At 41.0% G+C, this 17835-nt stretch overlaps 1 protein-coding gene across 9 annotated transcripts in view; it reads right to left on the reverse strand.

Annotated features, from left to right (window-relative positions):
- Positions 1-14521, reverse strand: part of LOC110535292 (histone-lysine N-methyltransferase 2C) — a 224712-nt gene extending 210191 nt beyond the window's left edge. For 5 of the 9 annotated variants that reach the window (XM_036934918.1, XM_036934920.1, XM_036934917.1 and 2 more), the window contains exon 1: positions 13682-14520. The gene's annotated coding sequence lies outside the window, so the exon portion shown is untranslated. Of the gene's footprint in view, positions 1-13681 lie in introns of all 9 variants that reach the window. The other 4 variants (XM_036934913.1, XM_036934915.1, XM_036934912.1 and 1 more) reach the window with 3 other exon arrangements.
- Between the last annotated feature and the right edge of the window lie 3314 nt (positions 14522-17835).

A 17835-nucleotide genomic window follows, 5' to 3' on the forward strand; every position in this document is an offset into this window, starting at 1 on the left:
CCAACAACCACCAATGTCTGTCATCTGTGTCCACCAGTTAGACACATGGATAATGGCAATGAATGCCAATATTTCAAACCATAGGGATCTTTCAATGCAACATATTCAATTTCCAAACCTGCTTGGACCAGTGCCCAGGCTAGTTCAGCAAATCAACGTTCGTTACATTCCCCCACCAGCCAATCTAATTGAACTAATCAAGAGCTTGATGATTAGTTCACTAGGTGAATCAGGCGTACTGGTTTAAAAGTTAGAGAAGTTTCTTTCAGTTGACATATGTTAACTTCACATGCCTTAAGATAAGAAGCAAAAACACACAAATAAAAGGGGCCAGGATGTAAGTCACCGTCACATCACTCCTACTCAACTTTGACTAGCAAATTTGCTGGGGTTACCGCCACCTAGCTAGCCCACTAACAACTGGTTTCAAGTTCATGTCACATGCACAAGTACAGTGAAATTATTATTTTGCAAGCGCTAACTCCAACAATGAAATAATCCATAACAATATATACAGAACAATATATACAGAACAAAAAAATGCAAATTTAAGATTTTACAGAGTTAAAGTTCATATGAATAAATCAGTAAATTGAAATAAATAAAGTAGGCCCAAATCAATAGATTTCACAACTGGGAATACAGATTTGATGATCACAGAATGCTTTTTTTTTATGCATGGGCCTCACAATGTGTCTCAAATTGCCATTAATAAAATGCAATTGTGTTCATTGTCAGTAGCTTATGCCTGCCTGCCCATACCACAACCCCATCATGGGGCACTTTGTTCACGTTGACATCAGCAAACCACTGGCCCACACAATGCTATACAACTGGGGAAAAATAAGTTTTGTGCATCTGATGGTTTAAATAATGCAAAAGTGTTGGAGAAGAAAGTAAAATTGCAATATGTGCCATGTAAAAAAAGATAACGTTTAAATTCCTTTCTCAGAACATGACAACATATGAAAGCTGGTGGTTCAATATTCGCAGTTCTTCAATATTCCCAGTCAATAAGTTTTAGGTTGTAGTTAATATCGGAATTATGACGCGTCAACTATTTCTCTCTATACCATTTGTATTTCATATACCTTTGACTATTGGATGTTTAGTACTTTAGTATTTCCAGTCTAATCTCGGGAGTTCACAGGCTTGAAGTCATAAACAGTGCTGTGCATCAAGCATTGCTAAGAGCTGCTGGCAAACGCAGTAAAGTGATGTTTGAATAAATGCTTATGAGCCTGCTGCTGCCTACCACTGCTCAGTCAGACCGCTCTATCAAATCATAGACTTAATTATAATAAACACAGAAATACGAGCCTTTGACAATTAAGATGGTCAGATCCGGAAACTATTATTTTGAAAATAAAACATTTATTCTTCCAGTGAAATACAGAACCGTTACATATTTTATCGAACAGGTGGCATCCATAAGTCTAAATATTGCTGTAACATTGTACAACCTTCAATGTTATGTCATAATTAGTTAAAATTCGGACAAATTTATTACGGTCTTTCTTAGGGTGAAATGGTCTTCACACAGTTCGCAACGAGCCAGGCGGCGCAAACTGTTGCATATACCCCGACTCTGCTTGCACAGAACGCAAGAGAAGTGACACAATTTCCCTAGTTAATATTGCCTGCTAACATGCATTTCTTTTAACTAAATATGCAGGTTTAAAAAATATATATACTTCTGTGTATTGATTTTAAAATCATCACCCGTTTGACGAAGTAGGCTGTGATTCGATGATAAATTAACAAGCACCGCATTGATTATATGCAACACAGGACAAGCTAGTTAACCTAGTAATATCAGCAACCATGTAGTAGTAGTTAACTAGTGATTGTGTTAAGATACATTTTTTTGATAAAGATAAGTTTAATGCTAGCTAGCAATTTACCTGGGCTCCTTGCAGCCACAAGGTCCTTTTGACGCTGCACTCACATAACAGGTGGTCAAGCCTGCCACTCCATTTCCCCATGGATTGCGATGTAATATGCATCCAAAAAGGCTGATTACCGATTGCTATGAAAACTTGAAAAATCGGCCCATAATTAAAATGGGCCGTGCCGATAATTAAAATGGGCCGTGCCGATTAAATCGGTCGACCTCTAATTCAGAGACTTGTCCCTAGTCTGAGATCCTGAAAGCCCTGGAGCAGCTTTTCATCAAGATTCTCTCTGTACTTTGCTCCATTCCGCTTTCCTCGATCCTGACTAGTCTCCCAGTCCCTGCCACTGAAAAACATCCCCACAGCATCATGCTGCCACCACCATGCTTTGCTGCAGGGACGGTGCCAGGTTTCCTCCAGACATGACAATTGGCATTCAGGCCAAAAAGTTCAATCTTGGTTTCATCAGACCAGAGAATCTTGTTTCTCATGGTCTGAGAGTCCTTTAGGTGCCTTTTGGCAAACTCCAAGCGGGCTGTCATGTGCCTTTTACTAAGGAGTGGCTTCCATCTGGCCACTCTACCATAAAGGCCTAATTGGTGGAGTGTGGCATAGATGGTTGTCCTTCTGAAAAGTTCTCCACAGAGGACCTCTAGAGCGCTGTCAGAGTGACCATCGGTTTCTTGGTCACATCCCTGACCAAGGTCCTTCTCTCCCGATTTCTCAGTTTGCTGGTCGGCCAGCTCTAGGAAGAGTCTTTGTGGTTCTAAACTTCTATTTAAGAATGATGGAGGCCACCGTGTTCTTGAGGACCTTCAATGCTGCAGAAATGTTTTGGTACACTTCCACAGATCTGTGCCTCGACACAATCCTGTCTCGGAGCTCTACGGCTTGGTTTTTGCTCTGACATGCACAGTCATCTGTGGGACCTTATATAGACAGGTGTGTACTTTTCCAAATCATGTCCAATCAATTGAATTTACCACAGGTAGACTCCAATGAAGTTGAAGAAAGATCTCAAGGATGATCAATGGAAACAGGATGCACCGGAGCTCAATTTTGTGTCTAATAGCAAAGGGTCTGAATGCGTATGTAAATATGGTATCCGTTTATTTTTTATTAATTAGCAAACTTTTTTCTTTTTTTTTTTTACTTTTCGTTTCGTCATTATGGGGAATTGTGTTTAGATTGTGCTATTGCCATACCAAGCAGTGATACAGTCAGTCAAGATGCTCTCAAATGGTACAGCTAAGGATTTGAGGGCCCTTGCCAAATAGTTAACCTCCTGAGGGGGAAGAGACGCCGTTGCACCTTCTTCACGACTGTGCAGTTGTATGGACCTTTTTAAAGGTTAGTGACTTGGACACAAGAACTTGAAGCGCTCCACCTGCTCAACTGCAGCCTCCCCCGTAGTACACGATCAGCTCCTTGGTCTTACTGGCGTTGAGAGGTTGTTGTTCTAGCCCCACACTGCCAGGTCACTGAGACGACAGGGAGGTGGTCATCGACGCCAGTGATCAGGCCTACCACCATTGTGTCGTCACAGTGATGACGTCATGGGTGAACAGGGAGTACTAAGCACACGCCCCTGTGTTGAGGGTCAGGAGGTGATGTTGCCTAAATTCACCACCTGGGGTCGGCCCGTCAGGAAGTCCAGGATCCAGTTGCAAAGGGAGATGTTCAGTCCCAGGGTCCTCAGCTTGGTGACAAGCTTGGAGGGGACAATTGTGCTGAACACTGAGCTGTAGTCAATGAAACGCATTCCCACATAGGCATTCCTCTTATCTAGGTGGATGAGGGTAGTGTGGAGCGCAATTGAGATTGCATCTGGATTTGTTGGGGCGGTATGCAAATTAGAGTTGGTCTAGGGTGATGGAGTTGATGTGCGGCATAACCAGCCACTCAAAGCACTTCATGATTACAGATGTTAGTGCTACGGGGCAAGAGTCATTGTAGCATGAAGCCTTAAAAGTTCATAGGAACAGGAATGATGATGGTCATCTTAAAACATGTTGGGATTACAGACTGGGACAAGGAGAAGTTGAAAATGTGAATATACCTGCCAGCTGTTCCGCTCTGAGAACGCACCCTGGAATACCCATCTGGCCCCCCGACTCTGCGGGTATTGACCTGATTGAAGACTTTTAGTACGTCGGCCTCGGAGAGCAAGATCACCCAATCTTCTGGGTTAGTGGCGGCCCTCACACCCGGCACAATGTTGTTACTGTCAAAGCATGCATAAAAGGTATTGAGTTTGTCTAGTAGAAAGGCATCGGTTGGGCAGATCACGTCTGGGTCTTCCTTTTTAACCGATAATGGGCTGTAGCACCTGACAAAAGGTGGCAGGTGTCAGAGCCTGTGTAATAGGATTCCACCGTATTCCTATACTGTCCTTCTTGTTAGATGACTCTGGAGGTCATAGTGGGACTTCTTGTATTTGTTCCTGACCTCAGCCGTAGCATCAGGGTTGTCTGCGATTGCCCTGTGTGCGGTAGACCTACCCTTTAGTTTAACGCCAACCTCAGTCTTAATCCAGGACTTTTGAGTGGGGAAGCAGCAAACCTTAACTGTGGGGACGTCGTCGATGCATTTCCTAATGAAGCCGGTGACAGAGGTGGTTAGCTCGATGTTATCGACGGAGTCCAACGCCAGCAAAGCAGTCCTGGAGACTATTTCTCAACTGAGCGAGTCATGGGTGATTCCTGTTTGAGCTACTTCTTGTAAACAGGAAGCAGGAGTACGGAGTCATGATCTGATTTGCTTGTGGGTAGAATAACAGTAGTCTTTATTGCCCCTAGTGGCGAGGGAGACGTGTTGATGGAAGTTAGGCATCACGTTTCTTAATGACACAGAATTTAATTAGGTGGCAACCAGAAAAGAAGCCTTAATGTATGTTTTCCTGCTTGGTTATAACATTGTACAACTTGTTAAGTGCCAGCTTGTTATTTTTCTTGTCCTGAGGTAGAATGCATACAACAGTCACAATAACAGCTGAAAACTCCCTCGGGAGGTTAAAGTGTTGGAATATCTGATGGCATTTAACCAAGACGGGTGAACAATGGGTCGACACTAACAAGTTGATGAAGAGGCAAACCCACCCCTCCCCTCGTTTTCCTCGACTCCACGGTCCTATCGTTACGGTGAATGACGAATCCATCGAGTTGGACAGCCATGAGGGGGTGATCTTGTCCGAGACCAATGTTTCAGAAAAACAGAGAATATTGCAGTTGAGTGTCTCTCTGGTAGCAAATCTGCAATCGGAAGTCATCCATCTTATCATCATCATCATCAAGTGGCCAGTAGAATGGAGGGAAGAGGTGACCGGTTCTCCTGTCGCCTTAATCTGAATTGAGTTAAGCAACTGCCAATCTGACGTTCAAAAGTTCTTGTCAGTTGTAAGAAATGATAGCTGATAATTTCTCTAAATGTAAGGTAAAAATAAACAACAAAAGATACACAAAGTTGGGTCAGCGCTTGCAAAACGGCCACCATCCAGTACGGTGCCATTTCTGTATTTTTTAAACACAGAACACAGCTACCACTATTAGTAACGGAGAAAATTGACAGTAGCAACTGCAACAACTGCTCGGTGAAAGGCACAACTGGAAGAGCTCTTCCACAAAGAAAGAGGGAAAGAAGGAAAACCTTACAACAACAAAAAAGACAACGAGGTGAGGGCAGCGTTACCGAGACCAGCTGTGCGAAGCCTCGTGTTGGGGGACTTCTACAGGGACTACTTCAGAAAAGGATTCATAACCATTGACTTATTCCATATTTTGTTGTGAATTCAAAAAGATTGTGTTTCAGAAAAAACTATACCCCATTATTACAAAGTTCTTTAGGAAATGTATTGAAAAACGAATTTACGTAAGTATTCACACCCGTGTTAGTACTTTGTAGAAGCACCTTTGACAACGCTTACAGCTGTGAGTCTTTCTGGGTAAGTCTTAAATCTTTCCGCACCTGGATTGTGCAACATTTGCACAATCCATTTGCACCATTATTCTTTTTCAGAATTCTTCAAGCTCTGCCATATTGGCTGTTGATCATTTACAGACAACCATTTTTAGGTCTTGCCATAGAATTTCAAGTAGATCAAAGTCAAAACTAACATTGCCACTCAGAAGCATCCACTGTCTTCTTGGTAAACAACTCCAGTGTAGATTTGGCCTTGTGTTCTAGGTTATTGTCCTGCTGAAAGGAATTAATCTCTCTTTTTATCCAGAAATACTCCCTTGGCCTCAATGATTATAAGCATACCTATAACATGACGCCGCCACCATATTTTCAAGCATAGTGGACAGTGATAATCAGTAATGTATTGTATTGGATTTGCCCCAAAACATACATTTGTCCTGAATAAAAAAAAGTGTTAATTGCTATGGCACATTTTTTTTGCAGTATTTGCCTAGTGCCTTGACGCAAGCAGGATGCATGTTTTGGAATAAAACAAATCTGTACAGGCTTCCTTCTTTCAATTGTCAATTAGGTTAGCATTGTGGAGTAACTACAGTGTTATTGATCCGTCCACAGTTTTATCCTAAACCAGCCAATAAAAAAACTCAAACTGTTTCAAAGTCACCAGCAGCCTCAGCGGTTTTCTTCCTCTCCGGCAACTGAGTTAGGAAGGACACCTGTATCTTTGTAGTGACTAGGTGTATTGATACACCATCCAGAGCATAATGATTAACTTCATCATGCTCAAAGGGATATTCAAAATGATTGCTTTTCAATCTTTTAACCCATCTACCAATAGGTGCCCTTCTTTGCAAGGTATTGGAAAACCTCCCTGGTCTTTCTGGTGGAATCTGTGTTTGAAATTCACTGCTCGACTGAGGGACCTTACAGGTAATTGTATGTGTGGGGTACAGAGATGAGGCAGTCGTTTAAAGAAAATCCTGTTAAAACACTTATTGCACACAGAGCGAGTCCATGCAACTGATGTGATATATTTAGCACATTTTTACACCTGGACTTATTTAGGCTTGCCAAAACAAAGGGGTTGAATCCTTATTGACTGAAGGCATTTCAGCTGTTCATTTTTTATTAACAAAAAAAAAAATGTAATAAATAAACATAATTTCACTGACATTAAAGGGTATTATGTCTAGGCCAGAGACAAAGAATCTCAATTGAATCCATTTGAAATTCAGGCTGTAACAACAAAAAGAGGAAAAAGTCAATGGGTGGAAATACTTTTTGAAGGCACTGTACGTGCTCTACTGAGCACTGCAGAAATTAATTTAGCCATTTAGTTCAGCACAGTCATCCTGGGGTGGAGAATGAAAATGAGAAAGAGAGGAGAGAGAAGAAATAGGAGGGCGCCCCGCTGTGCGTATGTACCGGCGCTTATTTTAATATTGATTTAACACGAGGGTTTTAACAGGTTTCGAATGCACTGCTAGAGCCAAGTGGCTGCTCAGCCTCACACTGTCGCTGGGCAGACCACAAACACCCTAAGACATGAGCATGCTGGTTTGTTTGAAACACAGGCCTATGTGCCTATGGCACCAGAAACGGAAGTTGGTTCGTACACGTCTATGAAACATCACAGACCCTTTTTTGGTTACTACATGATTCTGTGTGTTATTAATCTTGATGTCTTTACTGGTAAAAATAAAGAAAAACCCTGGAATGAGTAGGTGTGTCCAAACTTTTGAATGGTACTGTATATGTATTTGATGTGTGTGTGTGTGGTCTGCCAGGTGGCATGTTTGACTCGTGAACTAGATCATCCCATCGAACACAATCTGTTGTGTTTGTCAATTTGTTTTGAAGAATGGTCAGGAGGTGTGTTGCATTAGTTGAACAAAAAAAGGCAAACATTTTAAATGGAAAAACACATTTCTTAAGAGTCATTCTGGGGTGTATTCAGCAAGGTGAAACAATTTTAGGAACATTTCAAACATAAATGTAATGAAATTAACTATTTTACGTTACTAACCAGAACCCCTATTCTACACTAAAAGGCCTACCGTTCTTCCTCAACGTATTGTAACGTTGCACTCTTAAAACAGGCACCTCAAAATACACATTTCTTCTTACTGAATGCAGCAAAGGTTGCACAAGCATTGGTAGGATGGGCCTGCAAGCAGCAAGGTGGGTGCGGACAGTTCTCTCAGCTAATTTAACAAGCACGACCATCACTGCAAGCAGCAAGGTGGGTGCGGACAGTTCTCTCGGCTAATTTAACAAGCACGACCATCACTGCAAGCAGCAAGGTGGGTGCGGACAGTTCTCTCGGCTAATTTAACAAGCACGACCATCACTGCAAGCAGCAAGGTGGGTGTGGACAGTTCTCTCAGCTAATTTAACAAGCACGACCATCACTGCAAGCAGCAAGGTGGGTGCGGACAGTTCTCTCGGCTAATTTAACAAGCACGACCATCACTGCAAGCAGCAAGGTGGGTGCGGACAGTTCTCTCGGCTAATTTAACAAGCACGACCATCACTGCAAGCAGCAAGGTGGGTGTGGACAGTTCTCTCAGCTAATTTAACGACCATCCCTGACACCACCGCTTGCATACCGCTCTTGCAACGATAGCTTTTCAGAGTGGAAGACCAAAGTGCACATTTTAAAACTCAAGGCTTTCCTGAATGTAATTGTCTTTCAAAGACTTGCTGGAAACCACTGCAAAGCCTACATTTAAGTTAGCAATTTGACACCCTAAGGATTACACATTTCGCCAACTTCACCATTAAGGGTACAGTGGGGAGAACAAGTATTTGATACACTGCCGATTTTGCAAGTTTTTCTACTTACAAAGCATGTAGAGGTCTATAATGTTTATCATAGGTACACTTCAACTGTGCGAGACAGAATCCAGAAAATCACATTGTATGGTTTTTAAGTAATTCATTTCCATTTTATTGCATGACATAAGTATTTGATCACCTACCAACCAGTAAGAATTCCGGCTCTCACAGACCTGTTAGTTTTTCTTTAAGAAGCCCTCCTGTTCTCCACTCATTACTTGTATTAACTGCACCTGTTTGAACTCGTTACATGTATAAAAGACACCTGTCCACACACTCAAACAGACTCCAACCTCTCCACAATGGCCAAGACCAGAGAACTGTGTAAGGACATCAGGGCTAAAAATTGTAGACCTGCACAAGGCTGGGATGGGCTACAGGACAATAGGCAAGCAGCTTGGTGAGAAGACAACAACTGTTGGCGCAATTATTAGAAAATGGAAGAAGTTCAAGATGACGGTCAATCACGCTCGGTCTGGGGCTCCATGCAAGATCTCACCTCGTGGGGCATCAATGATCATGAGGAAGGTGAGGGATCAGCCCAGAACTACACGGCAGGACCTGGTCAAGGACCTGAAGAGAGCTGGGACCACAGTCTCAAAGAAAACCCATTAGTAACACACTACGCCATCATGGATTAAAATCCTGCAGCGCATGCAAGGTCCCCCTGCTCAAGCCAGCGAATGTCCAGGCCCATCTGAAGTTTGCCAATGACCATCTGGATGATCCAGAGGAGGAATGGGAGAAGGTGATGTGGTCTGATGAGACAAAAAGGAGCTTTTTGGTCTGAACTCCACTCGCCGTGTTTGGAGGAAGAAGAAGGATGAGTACAACCCCAAGAACACCATCCAAACCGTGAAGCATGGAGGTGGAAACATCACTCTTTGGGGTTGCTTTTCTGCAAAGGGGACAGGACGACTGCACCATATTGAGGGGAGGATGGATGGGGCCATGTATCACGAGCTCTTGGCCAACAACCTCCTTCCCTCAGTAAGAACATTGAAGATGGGTCGTGGCTGGGTGTTCCAGCATGACAACGACCCAAAACACACAGCCAGGGCAACTAAGGAGTGGCTCCGTAAGAAGCATCTCAAGGTCCTGGAGTGGCCTAGCCAGTCTCCAGACATGAACCCAATAGGAAATCTTTGGAGGGAGCTGAAAGTCCGTATTTCCCAGCGACAGCCCCGAAACCTGAAGGATCTGGAGATGGTCTGTATGGAGGAGTGGGCCAAAATCCCTGCTGCAATGTGTGCAAACCTGGTCAAGAACTACAGGAAACGTATGATCTCTGTAATTGCAAAGAAAGGTTTCTGTTCTGCTTTTCTGATGTATCAAATACTTATGTCATGCAATAAAATGCAAATTAATTACTTAAAAATCATACAATGTGATTTTCTGGATTTTTGTTTTGGAAAGAAAGAAAGAAAACACTCTGAAGTTTCAGAATCTGCAAAGATTTTGTCTGTAAGTGCCCCAGAACTCATTCTACAGGCGAAACCAAGATGATGCATCACCCAGGAATTAGCAGAATTTCTGAAGCTCTGTTTTCCATTCTCTCCTTATATGGCTGTGATTGCGCAACGAATGAGCCTACACTTTCTGTCGTTCGCCCAAGGTCTTAGCAGCATTGTGACGTATTTGTAGGCATATCATTGGAAGATTGACCATAAGAGACTACATTTTCCAAGTGTCCGCCTGGTGTCCTGCGTCGAATTCGGTGCGCAATTGCCAGCTGCTTCTACTTTACCATTTGATTCAGGGGAGAAAGCATGTGTCCAAGAACGATGTATCAATGAAGAGATATGTGAAAAACACCTTGATGATTGATTCTAAACAACGTTTGCCATGTTTTCAGTCGATATTATGGAGTTAATTTGGAAAAAAGTTCGCGTTTTGAGGACTGAATTTCGGATTTTTTTTGGTAGCCAAATGTGATGTATAAAACGGAGCTATTTCTAATACACAAGGAATCTTTTTGGAAAAACTGAGCATCTGCTATCTAACTGAGAGTATCCTCATTGAAAACATCAGAAGTTCTTCAAAGGTAAATGATTTTATTTGAAGGCTTTTATGTTTTTGTTAATGTTGCGTGCTGGATGCTAACGCTAATGCTAACGCTAATGCTAACGCTAAATGCTAACGCGAAATGCTAACGCTAGCTAGCTACTTTTACACAAATGATTGTTTTCCTATGGTTGAGAAGCATATTTTGAAAATCTGAGATGACAGTGTTGTTTACAAAAGGCTAAGCTTGAGAGATGGCATATTTATTTCATTTCATTTGCGATTTTCAGAAATAGTTAACGTTGTGTTATGCTAATGAGCTTGCTGATAGATTTACACAATCCTGGATACAGGGGTTTTTTCATAGCTAAACGTGACGCAGAAAACGGAGCGATTTGTCCTAAACAAATAATCTTTCAGGAAAAACTGAACATTTGCTATCTGAGAGTCTCCTCATTGAAAACATCTGAAGTTCTTCAAAGGTAAATGATTTTATTTGAATGCTTTTCTGTTTTTTTGTGTAAATGTTGCCAGCTGAATGCTAATGCTAAATGCTACGTTAGCCATCAATACTGTTACACAAATGCTTGTTTTGCAATGGTTGAGAAGCATATTTTGAAAATCTGAGATGACAGTGTTGTTAACAAAAGGCTAAGCTTGAGAGCTAGCATATTTATTTCATTTCATTTGCGATTTTCATGAATAGTTAACGTTGCGTTATGGTAATGAGCTTGAGTCTGTATTCACGATCCCGGATCCGGGATGGGGAGATCAGAAAGGTTAAGAAGGTTTTTGGGAAAGCCTTTCCAGAAGACGAAGACGGTTAGGCCTATCGTTAGCATAGCCTCATTATATGTTTTCTGTTCCTTAATGTAATTGTATGAGGCATATCTTACCTTGCTTCAAAGTAGCCTATCGCCAAAATGACCTGAACCCAATAGAAAATCTTTGGAGGGAGCTGAAAGTCTGTATTGCCCAGCGACAGCCCCGAAACCTGAAGGATCTGGAGAAGGTCTGTATGGAGGAGTGGGCCAAAATCCCTGCTGCAGTGTGTGCAAACCTGGTCAAGAACTACAGGAAACGTATGATCTCTGTAATTGCAAACAAAGGTTTCTGTTCTGCTTTTCTGATGTATCAAATACTTATGTCATGCAATAAAATGCAAATTAATTACTTAAAAATCATACAATGTGATTTTCTGGATTTTTGTTTTAGGTACAGTTGAAGTACCTGTGATAAAAATTACAGACCTCTACATACTTTGTAAGTAGGAAAACCTGCACAATCGGCAGTGTATCAAATACTTGTTCTCCCCACTGTATTTAGGATACATCACCATGAAGAGAATGACATTCATATCCCCAATTATGCATTTCTCTGTAGTAGAGACCAGGGACCCATGATGAAATTCTGTTTCTGGGTGTAAATCCACTTCACTTACTGTAGTTCAATAAGAGAAATCTATTTTTTTTCCCCAAAGTCAATGTGTCATGTCATAGCTCGCACCCCATTCTTTCTGCAGACATCATTGACTTGTATAATTTGTTAAACTTTGACATCAATGGCTTTTGTTTGGCATACATTTTAAGTGAAAAATCAGAGTCAATGCAATTCCATTACCGTGGAATTGCCCTCTGTTTATGGGGAGCCTAGTCAGAATTTGCACTGTAAGTGCCAAGACACAGGAATATGGGTTATGAAGGTGGTATGAAGTGCTTACATATTAGGTAGCCTTCAAACAGTGAAAATAGTGATATTGAATAATCCTCCTTGATGTTTTGCTCTCCTTTCAGCTTGGCAAAACATCTAGCTAAAAACCAACACTTCAACTATGTAGCCCAATTGCTGTGTTTTAATGTGCAAGGTCTCCAAAACAAATATTAAAAGTATTACAAGTGGGGTGGTGAGACCCATCCTTTGAGGGAGGCTTGACTTTTTTGGCAACACTCATCTTCGCTAGGTTCTTAGTAAGCACTACAGGACCACGACATGTATCAGACTGATGGACATTAATTGAGCCATTCTATGTCCTATATTCAAGGACCCGCTCATTCTTTCACATGACTTATAAAAGCTTCAGGGTCAGTTTCCCAAACACAGATTAAGCCTAGTCTCAATTGAAACAACTTTTTAGTCCAGGTCTAGGCTTAATCTAAATCCAATAAAACTCCTACCCGTCTACAGCATTTGGTCTCAATCTTCATTCACTTAACAACATGATGCACATAGATTCTCATAACATTTTCCTGTTCTTGGCTCACAATTAAATGAGACATCATATGATAGCAACTGGATTCCTTGCTTGTCAATGGAAGGACCTGCAAGCAGTGTTGGCTTTAAAGTCACACCAAGAGTTATGCATAGTTATTGAGGAAAGATAACAACAACACTGGGCTCACCTCATGTCATACCAATAGCCATAGAAAATGTGTGGTTCTCCAATTTAGGTCCTGGAGACCTAACGTTACTGGGTGATCAGGGATCACCTGACCTGATTCAAATAGTCATCGAAAACATGCATCTTCAGTCTGGGAGATAATTTGTCAAGTCAGGTGTGTTACTGAAAGGCTGAATACTGTACACCGAATATAGTGGACTAGCGTTTGAGACCTCTGGTTTAAAACGTCCAGGCTCTGTGATCTGCTTATGTCAAAACCCATTTTGTACAGTTCAAGAGTGGGCATTGGGGTTGGACGTATGTTGTTCAAAGCTCTGTAAACACACACACAAAATAAGTTTTTGACCGCATCATTAGTTGATAGTCATAACCATGCCAAACACTGACATTGATTGCCTCTTCTTGCGTGAGTAGCCTTACCATAGCGTTAAAGTCTCATATTAAAACTGAAATTAAGTTGAATTTAAGCAGTATGAGGCCATATATTAGCATCGAAATAATAACAGAAACCGAGCGCTCTACACTACGGTGACATGAGTGGCCACACGGAAATCTTGAGGGTGGCTGGTTCTCGCTGCGCAAGAAACAAAACTACGAGTAAAATGTCGAGATATACATTACAACTTACCTTTTAAACCCTAGAAGTGTAGATGAATTTCCTTCATGACCTTTAAAGCCATATGAGAAATGTAATACTTTCGTTTATTATAAGTGGGGTGGGGGGGTATCGTTGACTCGATCTTCCACCAATTCAAAAATATGGGGAAACGACCGGTGCACTTTCGGCGCCTCAAAACCATACATGAACTGATATATTCCTTTATGTATTCTTCAGTTCTTGGCTTATAAAAAGTACGTCAACCAGTTAACACAAACGTTACTTCTCTCCTTTCGACCACCAAGATTCACTTTCCACTGGAAAACGCATCAAAATGATATTATACATCCCAATCGTTTCTTGAATTCTTCACAGTAAAATGATTGCAATAATGATATATCCACAACTTGTAAATTCCCACAAAAGGTTTGTTAAAGCTTTAAAACTATCGAGAGAAAAGAAAACGCTTACGGAATTGATGCAATTCTTTTTTTTCCTTTCCAGCTTCCAGCCAACTTAAACCAGTATTAAATCCAACAAGAAACTTTCTTCAAATATTTCATATGGATTATGTTTGACATAATGTCTTCCGTTGGAACATTCCTGTTAGAATACAGAAAATTAAGTTTTCTTCTGAAAATGTGAAATTTAAAGTTGAAGCATTTACTCCATCATGGTGGCCATGTTTAGGAGAGACCTAAGCACTGCCTGTCAACGTTAGGCGCGGAAATAGGTCCAATGAAATGTTAAATTACACGTATTATATAAAATAATGGTCCAGGAGGAATAAACCATTTATAAAAAATGAGCTTATGCAAAGGCTCAAATACAAATATATGTAAATTGCAGCGTTTTGGGTCAGATCGCGTAATACATGTTATGAAAAAAAGTCTCACTGACCCTGCGGAGTGATACATTGGAGCACTATCCAGGTAAAGAGACTTCTCAGTCATCAGCCAAGAACTCTCAAACCATGGACCTGGAGTTTTTGCGTAGAGTGGATGGGATTCTGTTCGCGTGGCCATGCATTCTCTCTATTTTGATTAATATCTGCTGGTTTAATTCAAGAGAGCACAGTGGCAACATACCTATTCTTTTGTGATTAGATATTATGGTTGAAAATAAGTTAAAAAAAAAAAAAAATTCTGTTTCTATAAAAGTCCTTGTTCTCAGAATTATCACATAAGAATATTCTACTAGCTGGCAGAAGTGCATTACATCATGAATTGCATTTTGCCTTTCGCTGCAGAAAATTATTAAGGTAATTGTGGGAGTTCTAATAGAGTTATGAATTGTGTACTTTGCTAAACATATTATGAGTTGATTATTAAACATTAAGGTATCAAACACACTTAAAGCACATCCTAATGCATCCATTTATTTTTTGTCAAAAGGAGTCACAAATTACATTTAAACACCAGGCATCAACTTCCTTGAGGGGCCAAATAAGACACCCATACATTCACTTACATCCGCCTATCATAGTGTTACTTTATCTATTGATTCTGCTCAGCTCTTTTCTTTAGATTTCTTTTTCTCATTGATCAGTGGGATGCACTCTGGGGGTCAAGGAGGGGATGGAGGAAGTCCAGACTGGTCCAGGTGCAGGAGGAAATGAGCTTCATGGGTTGAAAGAGGCTCCACTGTCTCATAGGACAGTGCTTCACTGATTCACTGAGTGCTCAGACCTCACTTATATCCTCCTCTTGTGTCCTTAGTTCTGTGTGCGTTTGTGTCAATGAAAGTGTGCTTCTTCTCTGCCGTGAAGTGTTTTGAGTAGGGGTAGGACTCGTATAAATATAGTCTGCACTACTATGTTTCCCTACCCACCATCAGCACACTAAGCCATCACTGTATATGACAATCATGTTTGATTTAAAAAAAATAATCTATGAATAACCTTCCCCAAAATGCATCCAGTATATATTCACATCCATATAATAGACGTTGGGAGTTGTTCTGATGACACATGGATACAGTTAGATGATATCCCTCTTCACTCATATGGTATACCACAATAACACACTGTGCTTTTGTTGCAATTATACAGCCTAGATCAAGCTAAAGGTTCATTCAAATGTTACCTTTTGTCATCCCAAATCCTTTCTAATTAACTCAAGGAGGTCTTATTTTGAGACAATATTGGATTCATTTTGAATTGCTAATGCAGGACCTTTCTCTTTCAAGCCCAATTGTATATACCTTGAAAGGGACTGCACCACTCTCTTCCCTGTCATATTATACAATCCTAATGGAGCCCCATCTCCCTAACCCAAACCCTTTGAAACTTTAGAATTCAAAATAACAAAATAATAATAATTTAGTTTGCACCAATCTATATAATTGGTCTGAATTAGCCCTTCATTTTCTCACGTCATGCAGTGGTTTAACATTGAGGGACTTGGGCAATACATTTACAAATTACTCCAGCTGGAGGTCTCCTGCTGAAGCAACCCAGTGGCTACCCCTGTTTTACACCCGTAACATAGGCTACCTTAGGCAGTGGCAAGTAGAAAATACTGATTCTATCTCCTATGTATCCTCGTTTACTCTAATATTTGATGAGACTAGTTAAGACTATTCACTCTGGATTTCATGGAGTTAGGTTAAATGGCAACTTCCATTATGTTTTACCTTACAGTATATACAGTGCCTTGCGAAATTATTCGGCCCCCTTGAACTTTGCGACCTTTTGCCACATTTCAGGCTTCAAACATAAAGATATAAAACTGTATTTTTTTGTGAAGAATCAACAACAAGTGGGACACAATCATGAAGTGGAACTACATTTATTGGATATTTCAAACTTTTTTAACAAATCAAAAACTGAAAAATTGGGCGTGCAAAATTATTCAGCCCCTTTACTTTCAGTGCAGCAAACTCTCTCCAGAAGTTCAGTGAGGATCTCTGAATGATCCAATGCAAAATTATTCAGCCCCCTTAAGTTAATACTTTGTAGCGCCACCTTTTGCTGCGATTACAGCTGTAAGTTGCTTGGGGTATGTCTCTATCAGTTTTGCACATCGAGAGACTGACATTTTTTCCCATTCCTCCTTGCAAAACAGCTCGAGCTTAGTGAGGTTGGATGGAGAGCATTTGTGAACAGCAGTTTTCAGTTCTTTCCACAGATTCTCGATTGGATTCAGGTCTGGACTTTGACTTGGCCATTCTAACACCTGGATATGTTTATTTTTGAACCATTCCATTGTAGATTTTGCTTTATGTTTTGGATCATTGTCTTGTTGGAAGACAAATCTCCGTCCCAGTCTCAGGTCTTTTGCAGACTCCATCAGGTTTTCTTCCAGAAAGGTCCTGTATTTGGCTCCATCCATCTTCCCATCAATTTTAACCATCTTCCCTGTCCCTGCTGAAGAAAAGCAGGCCCAAACCATGATGCTGCCACCCCCATGTTTGACAGTGGGGATGGTGTGTTCAGCTGTGTTGCTTTTACGCCAAACATAACGTTTTGCATTGTTGCCAAAAAGTTCAATTTTGGTTTCATCTGACCAGAGCACCTTCTTCCACATGTTTGGTGTGTCTCCCAGGGTGCTTGTGGCAAACTTTAAACAACACTTTTTATGGATATCTTTAAGAAATTGATTTCTTCTTGCCACTCTTCAATAAAGGCCAGATTTGTGCAATATACGACTGATTGTTGTCCTATGGACAGAGTCTCCCACCTCAGCTGTAGATCTCTGCAGTTCATCCAGAGTGATCATGGGCCTCTTGGCTGCATCTCTGACCAAGTCTTGGTAGATTTGCAGTGGTCTGATACTCCTTCCATTTCAATATTATCGCTTGCAGTGCTCCTTGGGATGTTTAAAGCTTGGGAAATCTTTTTGTATCCAAATCCGGCTTTAAACTTCTTCACAACAGTATCTCGGACCTGCCTGGTGTGTTCCTTGTTCTTCATGATGCTCTCTGCGCTTTTAACGGACCTCTGCGACTATCACAGTGCAGGTGCATTTATACGGAGACTTGATTACACACAGGTGGATTGTATTTATCATCATTAGTCATTTAGGTCAACATTGGATCATTCAGAGATCCTCACTGAACTTCTGGAGAGAGTTTGCTGCACTGAAAGTAAAGGGGCTGAATAATTTTGCACGCCCAATTTTTCAGTTTTTGATTTGTTAAAAAAGTTTGAAATATCCAATAAATGTCGTTCCACTTCATGATTG

Source organism: Oncorhynchus mykiss, chromosome 11 (assembly GCF_013265735.2).
Source record: "Oncorhynchus mykiss isolate Arlee chromosome 11, USDA_OmykA_1.1, whole genome shotgun sequence".
NCBI lineage: Eukaryota > Metazoa > Chordata > Actinopteri > Salmoniformes > Salmonidae > Oncorhynchus > Oncorhynchus mykiss.